This window comes from Dromiciops gliroides, chromosome 1 (assembly GCF_019393635.1).
Source record: "Dromiciops gliroides isolate mDroGli1 chromosome 1, mDroGli1.pri, whole genome shotgun sequence".
Classification (NCBI taxonomy): domain Eukaryota; kingdom Metazoa; phylum Chordata; class Mammalia; order Microbiotheria; family Microbiotheriidae; genus Dromiciops; species Dromiciops gliroides.
The window spans coordinates 479,687,282-479,705,260 of NC_057861.1; the positions used below are offsets into that span (position 1 = coordinate 479,687,282).

The 17,979-nt window shown below is 40.4% G+C and overlaps 2 protein-coding genes and 1 pseudogene across 23 annotated transcripts in view; 2 read left to right on the forward strand and 1 right to left on the reverse strand.

The window, feature by feature from the left end:
• The window catches only part of PPIP5K2 (diphosphoinositol pentakisphosphate kinase 2), a 143,640-nt gene extending 141,728 nt beyond the window's left edge, over positions 1-1,912 (reverse strand). For 14 of the 16 annotated variants that reach the window (XR_006354154.1, XR_006354151.1, XM_043977932.1 and 11 more), the window contains exon 1: positions 1,650-1,775. The gene's annotated coding sequence lies outside the window, so the exon portion shown is untranslated. Of the gene's footprint in view, positions 1-1,403; positions 1,530-1,649; positions 1,776-1,896 lie in introns of those variants that run through there. The other 2 variants (XM_043977058.1, XM_043976983.1) reach the window with 2 other exon arrangements.
• GIN1 (gypsy retrotransposon integrase 1) overlaps positions 1,011-17,979 on the forward strand; it is a 45,974-nt gene continuing 29,005 nt past the window's right edge. For 2 of the 7 annotated variants that reach the window (XM_043978434.1, XM_043978651.1), the window contains exon 1: positions 1,011-1,252. The gene's annotated coding sequence lies outside the window, so the exon portion shown is untranslated. Of the gene's footprint in view, positions 1,253-2,000; positions 2,113-2,133; positions 2,204-2,273; positions 2,527-17,979 lie in introns of those variants that run through there. The other 5 variants (XM_043978123.1, XM_043978497.1, XM_043978200.1 and 2 more) reach the window with 4 other exon arrangements.
• On the forward strand, positions 7,773-7,872 carry LOC122737723 (annotated as a pseudogene).

Consider the following 17,979-nt stretch of genomic DNA (forward strand, 5'->3'; position numbering starts at 1 on the left):
AACCCCTTGAGGACAGGAACAGCATCGTTTTTTAAAAACCTTTAATTCTTAGCAGTACCTTCCACATAGGAGGACCTTAAAATGTTAAATTTAGGGGCAGCTAGATGGCGCAGTGGATAGAGCACCGGCCCTGGAGTCAGGAGTACCTGAGTTCAAATCCTGCCTCAGACACTTAACACTTACTAGCTGTGTGACCCTGGGCAAGTCACTTAACCCCAATTGCCTCACTAAAAAAAAATGTTAAATTTAATATAACCTATTACAATATTAATCTCAGAGGCTCTCTATATAAATTGACTTGGTAAGAATGATCAAAATCATATTAATTTGAAGGTTCTAGTTTTATATTTTGTGTAGTAAAAGAAATTGCTTAAATTTAGCAAATAGCAAGCCTGAACTGCAATGCAGTTGAAGTTTCTTTGTGGATATTTCACTTGGGGAATTTTGTTTGTTTGTTTTTTGCAGGGCAATGAGGGTTAAGTGACTTGCCCAGGGTCACACAGCTAGTTAAGTGTCAAGTGTCTAAGACTGCATTTGAACTCAGGTCCTCCTGAATCCAAGGCCAGTGCTTTATCCACTGCGCCACCTAGCTGCCCCTTCACTTGGGGAATTTTAAGTTTAAAAAATAGGAAAAGAAAAAAGAAAGCACTCTGCTGCATACAGCAGTTGGTCTTAGAAACTGTAAAATAATATTCATAAAAGTCAAAGAGGTGCTTAATAGTTGCAGTTTCTTGGTAACCACTCTTAAGAGCTCAAGGTTTTATCTTGTTGCTTAATTCACACTTATTCCTTGATAAGCACTTCTTTAATTTTTCAACTCAGATGTCCCCTCAAAACTGAGTCTTGGGCTATCTATCTTCCCCTGGAAGTCTCATCCATTTTTTTCGGATTCAATGATCCCCTCTTCATAAAAGCCAGCCCGCAGCCACCTCACAGAACCGAAGGACAAATAGGGACAAGAAGCAAACCTCCCCATCGTGGCGCTTTTAATCATCTTCCAACCTCTGGAGACATGCTCCCCTTCTCGTGGGGGGCGTGGGGAGGGGAGCTGAGGAACCCCTGGACAAATGGGCTTCCTATCCCCTCCCCACCCCGCCAAAGCTCAAGGCTAGGGATCGCTATCCATTTCTGAACAAGGCGGCCATTACCTAGAGAACACCGAGGGACAACCTCCCTCTTCCCCAGTCACCAGAGCCGGGAGGACCAGGGGCGGAAGCACGAGGAGCAGCAGGAGCAGCACCTGGTCCTGCAGGTGCAGAACTAACGTCCTTCCAATAGACCCTTTTCCCGCCCCTCTCACGCAGACCCCCGCAAGGTCCTAAGGTGGGGGAGGGAACTCGGATGGAGCGGGGGTGGGGGGGGAATAAAAGAGGCAGGGTCCGCGGGAGGCGACGCCGCCCCACCTCCACCCTGGGTAGTTTCCTCCTCATCTCCGGGGCTTCTTCACTCCAGCTGATCAGGAAGCTGCAGATCCGTCAAGCGCAAAGGGGGAACAAAACGCGGCTTCGAGAAGAAAGGGGGAGAAGGGGAAAAGGGGAGGTCTCGGAGATCACCGTCCCCCAGGGCAGCCTCACCCCTAGCCCAGGGTCGGAGGGAGGGATGGCCGGCGGCCCCGCCCCCGTCGCAGGTCCCATCCCCGGCCCCCTCACCTGCCTAGGGGGCTGCTATCGTCCCACGGACGAGAGTCGGCGGCGGCCGGTCCCATCCAGGTGGCTGGTCCTTGTGCCCGCTCCCCGGCCCCGCGGCGGATACGCGTGTCCCCGGGTGCTGCCTCCCGCAGGGCTCTAGCAGCCCTCGACGCCCATGGGAGCAGCGGCTGCCGCCCACTTCCCCTTCGTCGGTCCCGCTCTTTCCCGCCCCCCTCCCCCCTTAGCCAGCCCTGGCCGCTAGTCTTACTTGGAACTTGCGCCGGGCGGGACTACTTCCGGCAAAAGCCCATCCCTCCTCCCTGAGACCCATCCTAACCGTCGCCCCTCCTCATCACCGCGTAGAGCACCACCCTCTTAAAGACTCCGGGAGTCCTCACTTCCGGTAGCGCCAGATAAATCCCAGACCCCGCGGGGAGAATTAACTGCGTTTTTTAAATTTTTCTGATTGAAGCGCCCCCCTCCGGCAAGTAATCGTTCCCTCTCTTCTGGGTCTGGTGGGTTGTTGCTTGCACCTCCTGCAGATTCGGTTGTCCGGCGGGCCGGGTGCGGCGAAGGTAGTTTGGAAGCTGCGCCGAGCTTCACGTGGCTGCTGCTAGCAAAGGGCATGTGATAAGGGTCTTTTCTGTGCATTCTGTGCAAAAGGCTCGCAGGGAGGGACCTCAGACATTTGGCTCGTTTTACACATGGGGGAAGCAGGCTCCTCTGAAGAGCCAAATGAGCGGCCGGAGGCCAAGCTCTGGTCGTAGGTGGCCGAACCACAATTTGCAAACAGGCTTCTTGCAGTTGGAGGGGTCGGGGATGCAGTGAGTGTCCGCGGGAGCGAGGTTGGCCTTAAAAAGTTGATCGAAATTTCTCCAGCCCAAAGGGCCTAGTTCAGGTTGGTGACATATATGTAAGTGTTAAGTCAAATTTTCTTCACCCGGTGCTGGAGATGGACCAGTTAGAGAAGAGAGGGAGGGGAGGAGGAGGAGGAGAGGAGGTGGGCATTGTGGGTAACGTAGTGTTCCCTGGGTGAACCATACTACAAAGTCAGTGAAGCAGGATTGTGTCTGGGAAGGTCCGCTGCTGTAGCTCTTGAGGATTAATAACCTTGATTGACTTATGCAGGCTATTTAAAATCCAGAGCCTTTCCTTTATTCCCCTTCTTGATGTTAGCATCTAAGATCCAAAGGTGTTCAGGCGATGTAAAGGGTGACCAAGGTTTGGGGGAGGGAGAAAAGCAACGTTGTTTTGTAATACAAAATATTTTTTGGAAGATAATTGGATTTAATTGAATAGGTATTTTTTAAAGTGTATGTTTCTGGATCAAAAGAGCAAGATAATTTTCAGAATAGAAATCAGACCAACAACTTGGGCAAGTTTTTGTGATGTGAAATCGCCATAGGAAATGATATTACAGGCATATTCATTAGAGAGAGAAGGCAAGGTCCTCTTCCATGGCAGGAACATTATCAAAAGACTACTCCCTGCCTGATGTTGTACTTTGGGGATGCAATGACAAAAAAAACGGAAACTGTCACCCTGCCCCCCCCCAGACCCCTTGCCCCCAAAGGAATCTACATTCACTTACAAAGCTAGATAAGGACTAGGGAATGTTAACAGGGGAGATCTGGGAAGGCTTCTCAGAGGAAGTTTTGTTTATATATATATATATATATATATATATATATATATATATATATATATATATATATATATATATACACACATACACACATACACACATACATACATACATACATACATATATATGTAAATGCAGAGACTCAAGAGAGAGGGAATTGGTATGAAAGAATAATATTATTTATTTGCAAGAAGTGCATTACTTCTTAGTAATAGTAATTCCAACTTAGTAATAGTGATTCCAACATGTTGATAATGAAGGAAATGAACCAGAACAGGTTTCACAGAAGGCACCACTTGCCTTCTTCAGAAAAATTCCCCCCATCTTAGAGCCTCAAAATCACAAAGAACATTCAGGTAAATTGTTACTGCTGATCTTAAATTACACTAGTACTGTCGAGAGATGATTTTAAGTACTATCTTTTGTCCTGAAGAGCAGGATGTGACTAAGGGAAAAAAATTGCAAAATTATGCTTTTTGGAAGTAGGACAATTGAAAAGCCCCCTTAGAGTGTGTTTGAAACAAAACCAGTAACCTATGAAATATTTTTTAAAAGCTTTATGTCTTTTAACACTGGCATACAAACAGGACTCTTGAAGTTGATATTTTGTATTCAAAATATTATGGTCCCAGAGTACCCCAGAAGTTCTCTGGGGCACCTCAAACTACCTTTTCCTTGAGAAAGTAAACCAGAGGACAGACACACCTAAAGAGACAAGTGGAACCAGATCCAACTGAGCTAGCTCCGAGACCCCCACCCTTCATTATAGTCTCCTTCAATCCTGGAGTGAAAAGATTAGGTTCAGCTTCTTCCTTTGTGTCCTGAGGAGATGGCTTGAGATCTGCAGCCACTCCTCACCCAATTCCTCCAGCCACCACCAGTGGAATATGGTCCTCCCTCACTAAAGGAACTTTCCACAGTCAGATGGTCACCCCCATCAGTCCTCTATAAAAGTACCTGCCAGTCTCCTGCTCAAGGAGATTGGTATCTCAGAGCCACTCTCTCTGTGCCTTTCTCTCCATGAGAAGTCCAAGGATTTCTTTCATGGTTTCCCTTCCCTTCCCTTCCTCAGTGCCAAAATAAACTACCATCTTATTCTAATTCCTTTTGTGAGCAAGAGGGTGTAATTCTTTAAAGAGGAATTCCTAAAGACCCCAAACCCCTACCCCTATCCAAAACCCCGTACCCCATTTTCCCCATGACAAAAGTTAACTTCAAAGTTAAATTTAACAGTAGAATTAAGCAATAGGTAGGTACTCAAATATTTGTTGTAGTATTTTTGTGTACTGTGTGAGATGCATGTACTACCTTTCTCTTTGCCTACTTTTTTCAAACATAAGATACTTTTTAAAAAATTAGTAAATATTATATAGAGATGGTCAATTGTGGCTTAATCTGTAGAATGGTTGCTTTAGGATCTAGAAGATGTGGATTCAAAAACAGTACTGCCATTTTCTGTCTGTCACTTAAGTTCTCTGTGCCTCAGACAGTTAACCCCTTAGGATTTTACTAATTTTTCGATGATTTACTCTCTCTTTTCTAAATTAGTGGGAGGAATTAGTGCTAATGAATTCACTGGTCCTTTGCATTTTTGCATAAGGATTATGTAGCAGGTGAATATTAAAATTGTTAATGTAGACCCCAATAACTCAGAAACACTATTGCCATCCTTGTTAATCCATAGTGCCTGTATTTGTGCACTTCTGTTAGTAAGTGGGCTTGTATATTTAGTGAGCAAGAGAAGAATGAGCAATTTCATTGATTGGGCTGCAGACACTTAGTAGCTGTGTGACCATGGGCCAATCACTTAACCCTGTATGCCTCAGTTTTCCCGTCTGTAAAATTAGCTGGAGAAGGAAATGGCAAACCAGTCCAGTATCTTTGCTAAGAAAACCCCAAAAAAGGGGTGATGAAGAAGAGTTGGATGTGACTGAAATGATAGAACAACTCCATTTGTTATAATTACATTAAGGTACTCTAGGAAAATGCTTTTGAAAATAATGTAATATCGAATATCACAGGTTATCAATATGACACCTGGATTCATTCAGATTTTTAAAAATCTACATTAGAAAGGGACATTTACTCCTTTTGTTGGAAATATTATACTTTATTCTTATTGTTGATTTCAGTGAAAAGGTAGGAATCTAGGCCTTAATTTCCTAATTTGCACTATGGGAGCCAAGAAAATAGGGGAAAAATTTTATTGTCATAGGGAAATGGTTGGTGGGGGGTCCTTAGGTATTCCTTTTTAAAGAATTACACCCTCTCCCACACAAATTCAATTAGAATAAAATCAATTTTTTTTTTTTTTAACACTAGAGAAAGGAGACCTTGAGAAGAGTCTTGTGGGGAGAAGGCACAGAAATAATTCTCTGAGATACCTATCTCCTGGAACAAGAGAAAGGCCATTGCTTTTATAGATGGGATGATCGCTTGAGCCTTTATAGGGGGTGGGTTGGGAGAAGTTGGGAGTGGCAGCTGCTCTGATCTCTGAAGCCATCTTCATCCCCTTGGTACCACCCAGGCAGTGGCCATGCCTAATCCGTTTATCTCTCTTGCTTCTCAATGTGGGTTTGTCCTTGAGTTTAGTTTCTCAAGGAGAGCTACCCCAGACCCATATCCTTTAGTTAATCCTGCCAATTTAAACTTTAGTCCTGTTATAGGCCTGGGTACATCATTTGAATGGCCCTGGGTACCCCAGAAGTTTTGTGGGGTAAATCAAAAGAACCTTCTCCTTGAGAAACTAAACCAAAGGACAGACACACCTAACCAGTCTCCCCTACCCCTCAGGGACATAAAATAGGGTGTGGCTGCTGCCTTTGTGGGATGAGGAGCTGAGAGATGGTTTGAGAGATCTAGAGCTGCCCCTCACCCAATTTCCCCCAGCCACCACCAGTGGGGGATGATCCTCCCCCAATAAGGGAACTTTCCACAGTCAGATGATCACCCCCATCAGTCCTCTATAGAAGTATCTGCCTGTCTCCTGCTCGAGGAGATGTGCCATGCCTTCTCCCCATGAGAAGAATTTCTGTCCAAGGATTTCTCTCTTGGTTTCCTTTCACTAGCACCCTAAATAAACTATTATTTTATTCTAATTGGATTTGTGTGCAAGAGGGTGTAATTCTTTAAAGAGGAATTCCTAAGAACCCTTACCCCTATCCCAAACCCCTACCCCTACCCTATATCCCTGTTTGAAACCCCCATCTGATTTCCCCATAACAGTACTAATCTCTCAAGTCCCTCCTAGATACTTTTAAAATTGGAAACAGGTTTAGACAAAATAACTTACCTTCTAAGATGTTTCACAATTTTTATTTTTCCCTTTTACTTACATAATGCAAATTTGGGGAGACCATATCAGTTCATACCATCACTTTTTTGCTTTTAAAAAAATGAAGCAAAGGAGGTCAGTAACAAAAAGAAAGGCTTCACATATGTGAAAATGTTTATTGCAGAACTTTTTATGGTAACAAAGAATTGGAAACAAAGTAGATGCCCATTCATTGGGGAATGGTCAGAAATGATTGTGGTATATGAAAGTAATTGAGTATTACTGTGCTACAAGTTATAATGAGCCTGATGAATGTAGAAAAGAAAGGAAAGACTTAGGAACTAAGGCAAAGTGAAGTTAGCTGAACCAGGAAAACAATAGACAAGGTGACAACAGCTGTGTAATAAAAAGAACACTGGGGGCAGCTAGGTGGCGCAGTGAATAAAGCACCAGCCCTGGATTCAGGAGGACCTGAGTTCAAATCCAGTCTCAGACATTTGACACTTATTAGCTGTGTGACCCTGGGCAAGTCACTTAACCCTCGAGGGGGAAGAACACCAAAAAGACAATCAGAATTGAATGCTGATGAGTTATAACCAAGTTTGGCCCTAAAGGAGAAGGTACTTCTCTCCCCTGGTCCCTGGAGAAGTGGTATGGTTTTTTTTGTTTGTTTTTTTTGGGGGGGTGGGTAGGGCAATAAGGGTTAAGTGACTTGCCCACGGTCACACAGCTAGTAAGTGTCAAGTGTCTGAGGCCGGATTTGAACTCAGGTACTCCTGATTCCAGGGCTGGTGCTCTATCCACTGCGCCACCTAGCTGCCCCGAAGTGGTATGTTTTGAGAGGGTGGGGAGTAGATTGTGGATGTCGCACACTGCATGTAAGTAAGCCATTTTTTGGATATATTAGTTTTGCAGAACTTTTTTTTTTCCTTTCTCCTTATTTCCTCTATCCCCTATAGATGGCTCTTTTGGGAGTAATAGAGGAAAGAATTCAGTGAGAATGTAAATAAGGGGCAGCTAGGTGGCGCAGTGGATAGAGCACCGGCCCTGGATTCAGGAGGACCTGAGTTCAAATCTGGCCTCAGAGACCTAACACTTACTAGCTGTGTGACCCTGGGCAAGTCACTTAACCCCAATTGCCTCACTTAAAAAAAAAAGAGAAATGTAAATAATATAAGAACAAATTATATCAATAATATTTATCTTTTTTAAAATGTGGTAAGAAGTACTTGGCAGCACATATGTTAAAATTGAAGCCTTGTGCAAAAGATTAGCCTGGCTCCTGCATAAGGATAACACAAAATCATGAAGCATTCCATATTTTTAGAACAAGTTCAGAAAGACACAGACAAGCAGGACAGTTTGGGAACTACAATGTTAAAGTTACATCATTTAAAAAATAAGCAGTATGTAGTATAGATTCATTGTTTCATAAATTCTTTCTGTCCTTTGTATCTAGACAGGATTATTTGGATGTTTGTCAAGTTTATAACAATTTTTAAAACATTTAATAATTAAATACAATGAGACTTGTGGAAATATAGCAGTGTTAGGGTCCAGAACAGCTCAGATCCTTCACCAACAACCTAGTGAGGTCCTAAAAATGCACCAGGTGGGAAAAACAAAAGTAAAAAGAATTACCTATAAATTTCTCCAGCACAAAGGACAGCCAGAATCTTTCTGGAAGCCCTGAATGGGAGAAAGTATGATAAGCAGCACAGTCTAATTGGCAGGAACTCCCTTGAGAGATTTTGTACCAAGGAACCACCATTAAGATCTTGGCAGGTACCACTACAAAGAAGAGGAGAATTTACAAAAGGTGAAAGAGGCTTAAAGCCAAGAATGACCTATCCATCCAAAATAAGCACAACCCAACACAGGAAAAAAAAGGAATCTTTAATGAAATAGAGTATTTCTCAGTCTTCTGGATGAAAAAAGCAAGATTTGAATAGACATATTGAAATGAAAATATAGGACTCATGAGAAACAATTAAAACATTCAGTTGGAAGGAATTTTGTGAAGCTGAATTTTTTTATATGCTTATGGGTGACAAAAATGGCTTCTCAGAATGCTGTTATCATTTATCCTTCATTTTTGAAGAGGAACAATGAAATCATGGGGAGAATGTCAACCCTGATCATGAACTGAACTTAAGTGAGGCAGTTACAGAAATTCATCAGCCTCACTATTTCAGTCATTGAAGTCCAGTAGCAAGACTAAAGTCAAGACAACTGGCAATACCCCAGGTTGCAGTGGATGAACTTGATATCTTCTATGTCTAGCAAAGCTCTAAGCATTCCACAGTGACAGCTTCCATCTCCTTTGGGGCCATTGGAACAAATTGTTTTCATCTGCCCATTGTACCAGGGGAAGTCTTCCCCTGGAGTAGACATTCCCCTAACTCACTGTTGGGTTTGAGGCCTGTCAGTTACCCTCGTCCTGGTTTTGCCCATCTACCAAGACAGTTTTACTGGGTGTGGCCACTGTACATGGTATGGCTTCCTGGAGCCACAATTGAAAGTTGAGTGCCAGATGGACACCAAGGGTAGATGGGCAGCCCTGAAAAGGGACATTCTTCATTAGAACCCCTTCCCACCACCAAAGTAAGGCCTCCCTCCTTTCTCTTTTGTAGGCTCTTTCCTTTGGAGACAACAGAGGTCACTTTCCCTTCTTTGCTAGCCTTTGATTTGACCCCACTGTATCACATACACCTATCCCTCAGCTTCTTTTCCCCCTCTTTCATGTACCCTCATGTTAAAATGTAGTCTCACAAAAACAACAATACATTGATTCACCTGGAGGCAGGATGTCATCAGGTTCTGTCCATAATGCCCCCTTCTGCCTGCCTTTCGCTGTTACCAGTACCAGATTTCCATCTTCATCTTTGTCTCTGTGTACATTTAGAAAGAGGTCTCCTACCAGTTCTCTGTTGGGGTTGCTATCCTTGCCTGCTGCATTTTTTCACTCCTGCTGTATGTTTGGGATGGAGAAGCAGTCTTTTCAGTTCATGGTTTTCTTTCTAAAAATTCTTGAAAACTCTTTATTATTGAACACCCATCTTTTTTTCATGTATGTTTAAGCTCATATTTGTATGGTAGGTCACCCTTGGCTATAATCTGAGGTCCATTGCTCTTCAGAACATTTCATTCTATTCACTCCTACATTTTCTAGTGGGAACAGAATAGTCTTGCATTATTTTGGATGTACCTTTTGTATTTGAAGGTTGTTCTCCCAATAGCTTATAGAACTCATTGTTTCTGAATTCAGTTGTTAAATTTAACCACTATATTCATTGAAGTTTGCAGCCTTGGATTTTTATCTGGAAGTGATCTGTGAATTCTTTCTATTGGAATTTCATTTTCTATGTCCAGAAATTTTAGGTAGTTCTCTCCTATTATTTCCTTCATTTTGGCTGAATTATTGATTGGTTTATAGAATTATTAATTGGTCTCTTTTGACCCAAATAATGGGAAAATCCCTCCTGAAAGAAGACATGAGGTTTATCTCCCCACCTTTGAGTTTTACCAATGAGTTAAGTGAGCCATGCTAGTTTGTAGCAGGGGAGACTGTAAGTAGAATTTAGTCTTAGTCCTGGCCCCCCTACTTTATGAAATAAGTGTGTCAGGGCCAGTATATCCAGTTCTTTGGATACTCTCTGGAAAGATCATGATGATAGCAAATGGGGAGTAATGCTTTAATCACACTTCAATAAGGCACAGAGTGTACAGAGGTAAATTGTGAGGGGATGGGATAGTAGAGGGAGAGAAGTAGTGGACAATGGAGATAGGGAGGGGTACAAAGAGTCACTTATGTAAGTGCAGATCAGAGTTGTAAGCACTTGGGGACTAGGTTGGGGAGTGCTCGGGGTAGCAGTTTGGGGTCCCATTTTTATAGAGTTTTGGTGGGGGGAGGATTATAAACTCTTATGCATACAACCTTTGGTTTATCAGCATATCAGCACCATTCCAAAGTTAGCAGTACCATCTTAGAGTTCCTTCATTTGCATAACATCTTGCTGGTGTTTTCCTGAGCCTATCTGGAGCTTATCTGAAATTTACAGACCAGGAGTAGTTAACGGGGCTGAGGGGCAATTGCATCAGGACCTAGCTGGCTTCCCCTAATTTAACACATAGTCTCAGGATATGGCCTCAGTTAACTTATGAGGTAGTTGCCAGAGGATCCTGTATTCCCCTAATTTATGAGATAATTTGTAAGTAACTGTTATACTCGTTTATAACATATGGGACTCCTAGTACTGTTGCCTTATTCTGTGGTTGTTCAGTAGTGTCTGACTCATCATGGCCTTCATTTGGGATTTTCTTGTCAGAGATACTGGACTGATTTGCCAAGTCCTTCTCCAGCTCGTTTTGCAACTGAGGCAAACAGGGTTAAGTGACTTGCCCAGGGTCACATAGCTAGTAAATATCTGAAGCCAGATTTGAACTCAGGTCCTCATAACTTCAGGACTGTCCTTCTATCCACTGTGTCACCTAGCTGCTATAATATGCATACATATATACATACACACACACATATACACATACATACATTTTTAAACACATAAAAAGATGTATCTTTATACACACATATAAAGCATTTTTCAAACTTTAAGGGTCTAATGCATCAGTTCTAATTATCATTTTAAGGAACAAACAAGCTACCCTGGCGGATCAAAGAGGATCCTTAATACTTATTTTATGCCATAAATAATTAGAAGACATTGCTTTTTTCTTAAACAAGTGGTTATACTTTATTTTCCACTTTTGGAATATTAAAAATAATTATGACTACCTCTTTTGATCACTAAAAAAATCTCTATCAAGAATGTGGAAAAGAGCTTGTTGAGACCAAAGGGACTGTTAGAAAGAAGCTGAGAAGCTTGACACAATGAACCATTGCTGACAGTGGCCCACAGGATGAGACATTTAATTAACTTCCTCCTCAATAGACTTAAGTCCTACTAACATCTGACATTCTCAATCTATTGTTCTCTCTTGGTTTTTTGGTGAGATTTGTCAATGCAGATTCATTTTTCTATTCTGCGCATTATTTTTTCTGTGTAGGCCATAAATTGCACTTTTGTAATTCCTATTTCTCTTTTGAACCACTCAGGAACCAATGTTGTCCCATGTTCTCCTCAAATTCCACAGGGTCCTTTAACTTGTCATGTTGGATCTTTTTCCTTTGTTTTGCAGCATTTATTCAGCTGTCTTAACTCCTTTATTATATTTGAAAGTAATATTTCTTTCTTTTGTTAATGTATTTCCTATTAATCTATCTGTTTATTGTAAAAGACTTTGAGTTTTTTTCTTCCTGAAATCTTTGATAATTTCAGTCTCTCCCCTCCCCCTTCTTTTTTCTATCACTCACTTCTTCAATCATTCCCCTCTGTGGTTGGGGTGGTGGGGCTGGATCTCAAAGCATCTTAGCTTCCTCTCACACTGAATAATTATGGTTCACTAGTCTCTCTTTGTCCCAACTGACTTCTTTTTTTTTTTTTTTTTGCGGGGCAGTGAGGTCTAAGTGACTTGCCCTGGGTCACACAGCTAGCAAGTATCAAGTGTCTGAGGCTGGATTTGAACTCAGGTCCTTCTGCATCCATGGCCAGTGTTTTATCTATTGCACCACCTAGCTGCCTCCCCCCCCCCCCCCAATGACTTCTACAAGTGATTAAAATTAACTCCACTTGGAAGCTGTGCTTTTACCTTCCAGCTTGGTAGAGTGCTGTACAACCCCTTACCATACATAGTTTACTCTCCTGGTGTACTATTCAGCTCCCTCTCTTATTTCTTAGTCTCAGCATTCACTGTTCAGAGCTTTATAGAGTCGATGCTACAAGGGTTTTCTTCCTTGGCACCAGCAGTTTGGAGTTTTGCAGCCCTAGTGCTATAGCTAGCTTTTGCTCCTGATAAGGATAGCCTCCTGGCTGTTTGTTGTAGCCAGGGCAAATTTTGCAGCTTACATCCAAAGTTTTCATGGCACTGGAAAGAGGAAGGCAGTACAGGATTATGGATATGTGTTTTGTTGTAAGCCTGCATCATGTCCTTTGTTCTGCTAGTGCAGTTATTTGCAGTGTAGGAGGTGCTGAGCCCAGGTTTGGTAAGCATCAGTTCATGTTTGTTTGTCATTGGTTTTTCGTTTGTTTGTTTTGTTTTGTTTTGTTTTTAATTCTGTATGTCCTAGTCCATGTAGACAACTGAAGTTCCTTTATCTTTGGTTCATAATTTATGTTTTAGAGAGATTCAAGAGCTTTTTGGGATCAGAGAAAATGTCTAATCCTCCTTCTTGTTGCTCACATGACACAGAAACACTAATTCACTATTTTTTTTTTTTTGCGGGGCAATGGGGGTTAAGTGACTTGCCCAGGGTCACACAGCCAGTAAGTGTCAAGTGTCTGAGGCCAGATTTGAACTCAGGAACTCCTGAATCCAGGGCCAGTGTTTATCCACTGTGCCACCTAGCTGTCCCCCTACTAATTCACTATTGATTGCTAGAATTGTAAATTGACCAAACTCTTCCAGGAAACAATTTGGAACTATGCCTCCAAAAGTCACTGAACACTGTATACCTCTGGATATAAATCTTTACCACTACTAGTATCATGAGTGAATTTAATAAAGGTACACTGAGGTACAGACTCTGAGCCAGAAAAGTATTAACAGTGACATATCTAACTGTTAACAGAGCAGGTCAGACTGGCAGCCTCAGTAAAGCCAGTGATCCCAATAAGAAGGGGGTTACCTTCTTTTCTGACATGCAGTAGTCCTAAAACATTACAATTGGCTGTACTAAGAAAAATGGACAGGCATTCTGGTGAGGCTAATCACTCCTCTCTCTGACAATTAAGGAATGTTAATTATTTTATGGCACTCCTCTGTCTCTTGTAATCTTTGCTAAGAGATCAGTTCTAACAGACTTCCTGTACTCCATCGAGGAGATCAAATCTCTTAACTGTACTAGGAAGGGCAAGGACAGACAACATATCTTTTGAGGGATGGCACCAGGTTAAGCTGGTTAGGGATTACAGACCTCAAGCAGATGTCCCCAGGGTCTGTCTAACAGTATAAGTGATAAAACAACTTTCCTTTTCATTAATTATACCTTTAAACTAACTTGGAGGGAAAACTGCATTCCTGAAGGTAAATTCAGGCAGGTATTAACTCAGTTATAAAAATCAATGCAGCATGAAATCAATTACATTGTAAAGTCAACACAGTAGATATCAGAGGTAATGTTAATTTTGAACTTTCCACACTAGGCTGTAATGACTCCAGTGTCTGAATGTTTCTAAATTTGCATCAAGACATATCCGGTCCTTCTGGAAAGCAATTTGGAAGCATACCCCTAAAGTCATTGAACAGTGTATGCCCTTGGACACAGAAATACCACTAGTAGACTGTAATGACCCCACTTTTTAAATGTCTCTTCATTTGCATTAAGACATAGGACTATACTCCAAACAGATCAACAGAGGAAAAGGATCCATATATACAAGAATATTTATAGTTAATTTTTTTTAGAATAGCCTATTAAGGAATGGCTAGAGAATTATGGTATATGAATATAATGGAACATTATTGTACCATAAGTAATTATGAAACAGTTTCAGAAAAAAATGGAAGACTTATATGATGCAGAGTGAGCAGAACCAAGATGATAACTTATACAATGAGCATTATTATTTTGTTTGCTTGTTTGTTTTTGCAGGGCAATGAGGGTTAAGTGACTTGCCCTGGGTCACACAGCTAGTAAGTGTCAAATGAGTGAGGTCACATTTGAACTCAGGTCCTCCTGACTCCAGGGCCAGTGTTTTTTCCACTGCGCCACCTAGCTGCCCCCTAGCATTATTTTTAAAAACAACAATAACAACTTACTTTGAAAGACTATAAATCTGATCAGTGTAGTGAAGGATAGACCAATGATTCCAGAACACCAAAATGAAGCACACTACTTAGAGGTAATGGACTTAAAATGTAGAATATGAAGACATGTCCTTGGACATAGCTAATGAGGGAATTTGCTTTGTTTGACTGTGTATATTACTAAGGTTTCCCTTTTTATTACTTACCTAAGATGAGGAAATGAGATAATAAATGCATGTTAATTGAAAAAAATAATAAAATTAAATTTTTGAAAACTTCTTAAGGAAGTTATATTCCATTAAAGGGAGACAAAATATATTGGAAGGAGTGATCAAGAAATGGAAGGTTGATCTGAGGAATCATAGGGATTGAGTGGAGCATGGGCCTCATTAATTTCCATGCCCTATTTTGTTTTTAAATTCATCATGGTCTGTAATTTTATAATAATCACACAACTATTGTTTCTTGTTTAAATTTGAAACATAAATAGCTTTCATAAGAATTACTAGAAAGAAATTCAGTGTAGAGGTGACTACTTTCATCTTTGTATTTTTTCTTTGTCTGATACCAGATCAAGTACCTTTTCATAATCAGAACTGGTATTAACATTTTAGCTTGCCTGTCTCTTTAGGCTTTTATTTTGGCCAATTATCCCTAATAGCCATTGTTATAAAAATAATAATTGTTAAAAATAAATCCTAAGAACATAGACATAATTTATTTTTTTGTTCACTATGCTAATATAGACAAACAATCAATTTTATCATGCATTATACATTATTGGACATATTAGATTAAAAAGCTATATATATATATATTTTTTTTTTTTGATTTGATGTTAATTCATTGCCAATGGTTCTCCACTGTGGCTGAATATACAGATTGTGTACAACTACCACAGACAGTAAAACAGGAAAATTTACTCTGTGCTTTTCTGCCATTTTTATATTTTTCTCTTCATAAGACCTTCAGGCTCATTAGTAAACAGTATGAGAAATATTTATTGTTCATTGAATTACATAACCATTTTCAATTAAATTTAGCAATCATATTTTTATTTTTTAAATACAATTGAAAGTAAGAAAGCCATTGAACATAAAAATAAGGGCAGGTTTTATGAAAAAAAAAGATAAATCATTTGTTAATTTGATTTTTAAAAAGAAAGAAGAAAACCAAATTACCAGTATCAAAAATGAAAATTGACTATCACCAACAAAAAGGAAATTAAAGCAATAATTAGGAGCTATTTTGCCCAATTGTATCTCAGTAAATCTGACAATCTAAGTGAAATGGATGAATATTTACAAAAATATAAATTTCCCAGATTAACAGAAGAGGAAGTAGAATTTTAAAATAACCCCAATTTTGAAAAAGCAATTGAATAAGTCATCAGTGAACTCCCTAAGAAAAAATCCTTGGGACCTGATGGATTCATAAGTGAATTTTACCAAACATTTGTGGGGACCAATTTTTAATTGGGGAGTGCTAGCCAAGCGACTCGCCGCAATATTGGGGCAAGAAAGGAAACCGGCAGCCTCCCTCAAAACAGAACAAGATTTATTTTAACAAGAATGAACTTAAAAAAACAAACAAACACAAACAGGATCAGTAGGATCAAGGGAAAGGAAATAAAATGGGGAAAGGGAAATTATAATACCTGAAAAATACCAGGAATTCTGCCCAGGAATCAGCTGAAAATACGCAGCAGAACTCCTGTGGCTTTCCAGCATTGACAAAAAGCCCATGCGGGATCTCAAACTATATTTTAAAGTGACAATCATCAAAACTATCCTGGTATTAGTTAAGAAATAGATTAGGTATACAATATACAGTAGAAAGTGACCACAATAAACTAGTGTTTGGTAATCCTAAAGACACTAGATCCTCACTGGGATAAGATCTCCCTAATTGACAAAAACTGCTGGGAAAACTAGAAAAGGATATAGGAAAACCTAGGTACAGACCAGCATCTTACACTTTACAGCAAGATAAGGTCAAAAATGGACTAGACATAAAGAAATAACTAGACACAAAGGGTGATACCATAAGCAAATTAGGAGAGCAAGGAGTAGTTTATCATGTACGGATCAAATAAGATAGCATTACAAGATATAAAATGGATAATTTTGACTATATTAAATTAAGAGTTTTGCACAAAACCAATGCAGTCAAGATTAGAAGGAAAACAGGAAGCTGGGGGAGATTTTTTTACATGAGCCTCTGATAAAGTCCTCATTCCTCAAATCTATAGAGAACTGAACCAAATTTATAATATGTCATTTTCCAATTGAAAAATGGTCAAAGGATATGAACAGTTTTCAGATGCAGAAATCAAAGCTATGTAGAATCACATGAAAAAATGCCCATAATCACTATGGATTAGAGAAATGTCCGTTTTTCACATATTCTATAGTGGAAATTCCTTTTGTGGATTCATTGGATTATAGATGGCCTTCTAATTCTAACATTCCATCGTGAATCAGTCTTCACCCTAAAGGAGCTGGTTTGTATTCATGGTGGGGTGGGGGAAGAGACATGTACATATTATACACATATATAGGTATCTATATGTATGTGCTTATATACATATATACATATACATATATATATATAATCATTGGTTGGGGACAGGTGTTTGGTTGAGGAGAAGAACTATATATTCCCTTAATCTGGTTCCTACTCTTGTGTAAATGGTGCCAATTTTTCCTAACTCCTTCCTTCAGACATCTCTCATGATCCTACCCTTAGTCAGCCCTTTCTTTACTCCTCAGAAGGGAATAGGATTCTTTCAAAGATGAAACAGTGGAAAGGGAATTATCTTGAGACTCCTTTCTTAAACACAACAGACTACTTTTCAAAAAACTTTGCCCACCAGAAACTGCTGGCTTATCCTATGTCCAGGGTGAGCTTAGTTCTTTTATTTTCTCCTTTTGGGGGCAGCTATAATATCCATCAAAAAAAAATCTCTTGTGTTTAGCTCAAGCCTCCAGCTGGTAGTCTTGTTAACTTGTTAATTTTTTTGACTGGAGATTTCAGTTATCCTTTTCCTTAGACTCAGTCTCAGCCCCTATACCTACTGAATCAGAATGCATTGAAGATTTCTCAGTGCATTTCAGCTATACTTGAATTCCTTGGGTAAAGGGGTCCTACATACTCAAAAATAAATATATTTTGGGGGAGCAAGACACTAGTTAGTAGCTGGGGGAATCAGGAAAGATTTTATGTAGAAGATGGCATTTGTTTTTGAGGAAAACACTAAGAAGCAAAGGAGGGAAAGAAGTACAGAGAAGGGGCATGGGGGACAGAGAACCATACCATCATGAAAACGGAAGATGGGAGTGTCATCCGAGGTGCATAGAAAAAGCCAATGTAGCTAGGCCACAGATTGCAGTAAAAGTAAGTAGGAGGCAGATTGTGAAGGGCTTTAAAAGCCAGAGAGAGGAGTCTGCTTTTTATTCCAAAGGCAGTAGGGAGCCAGTGGAACTTTTTGACTCGGAGAGTGATGTCACATCTTAGATTTAGCAAAATCATTTTTGTATCTGAGGATGGCTTGGTGTGAGGAGAGACTT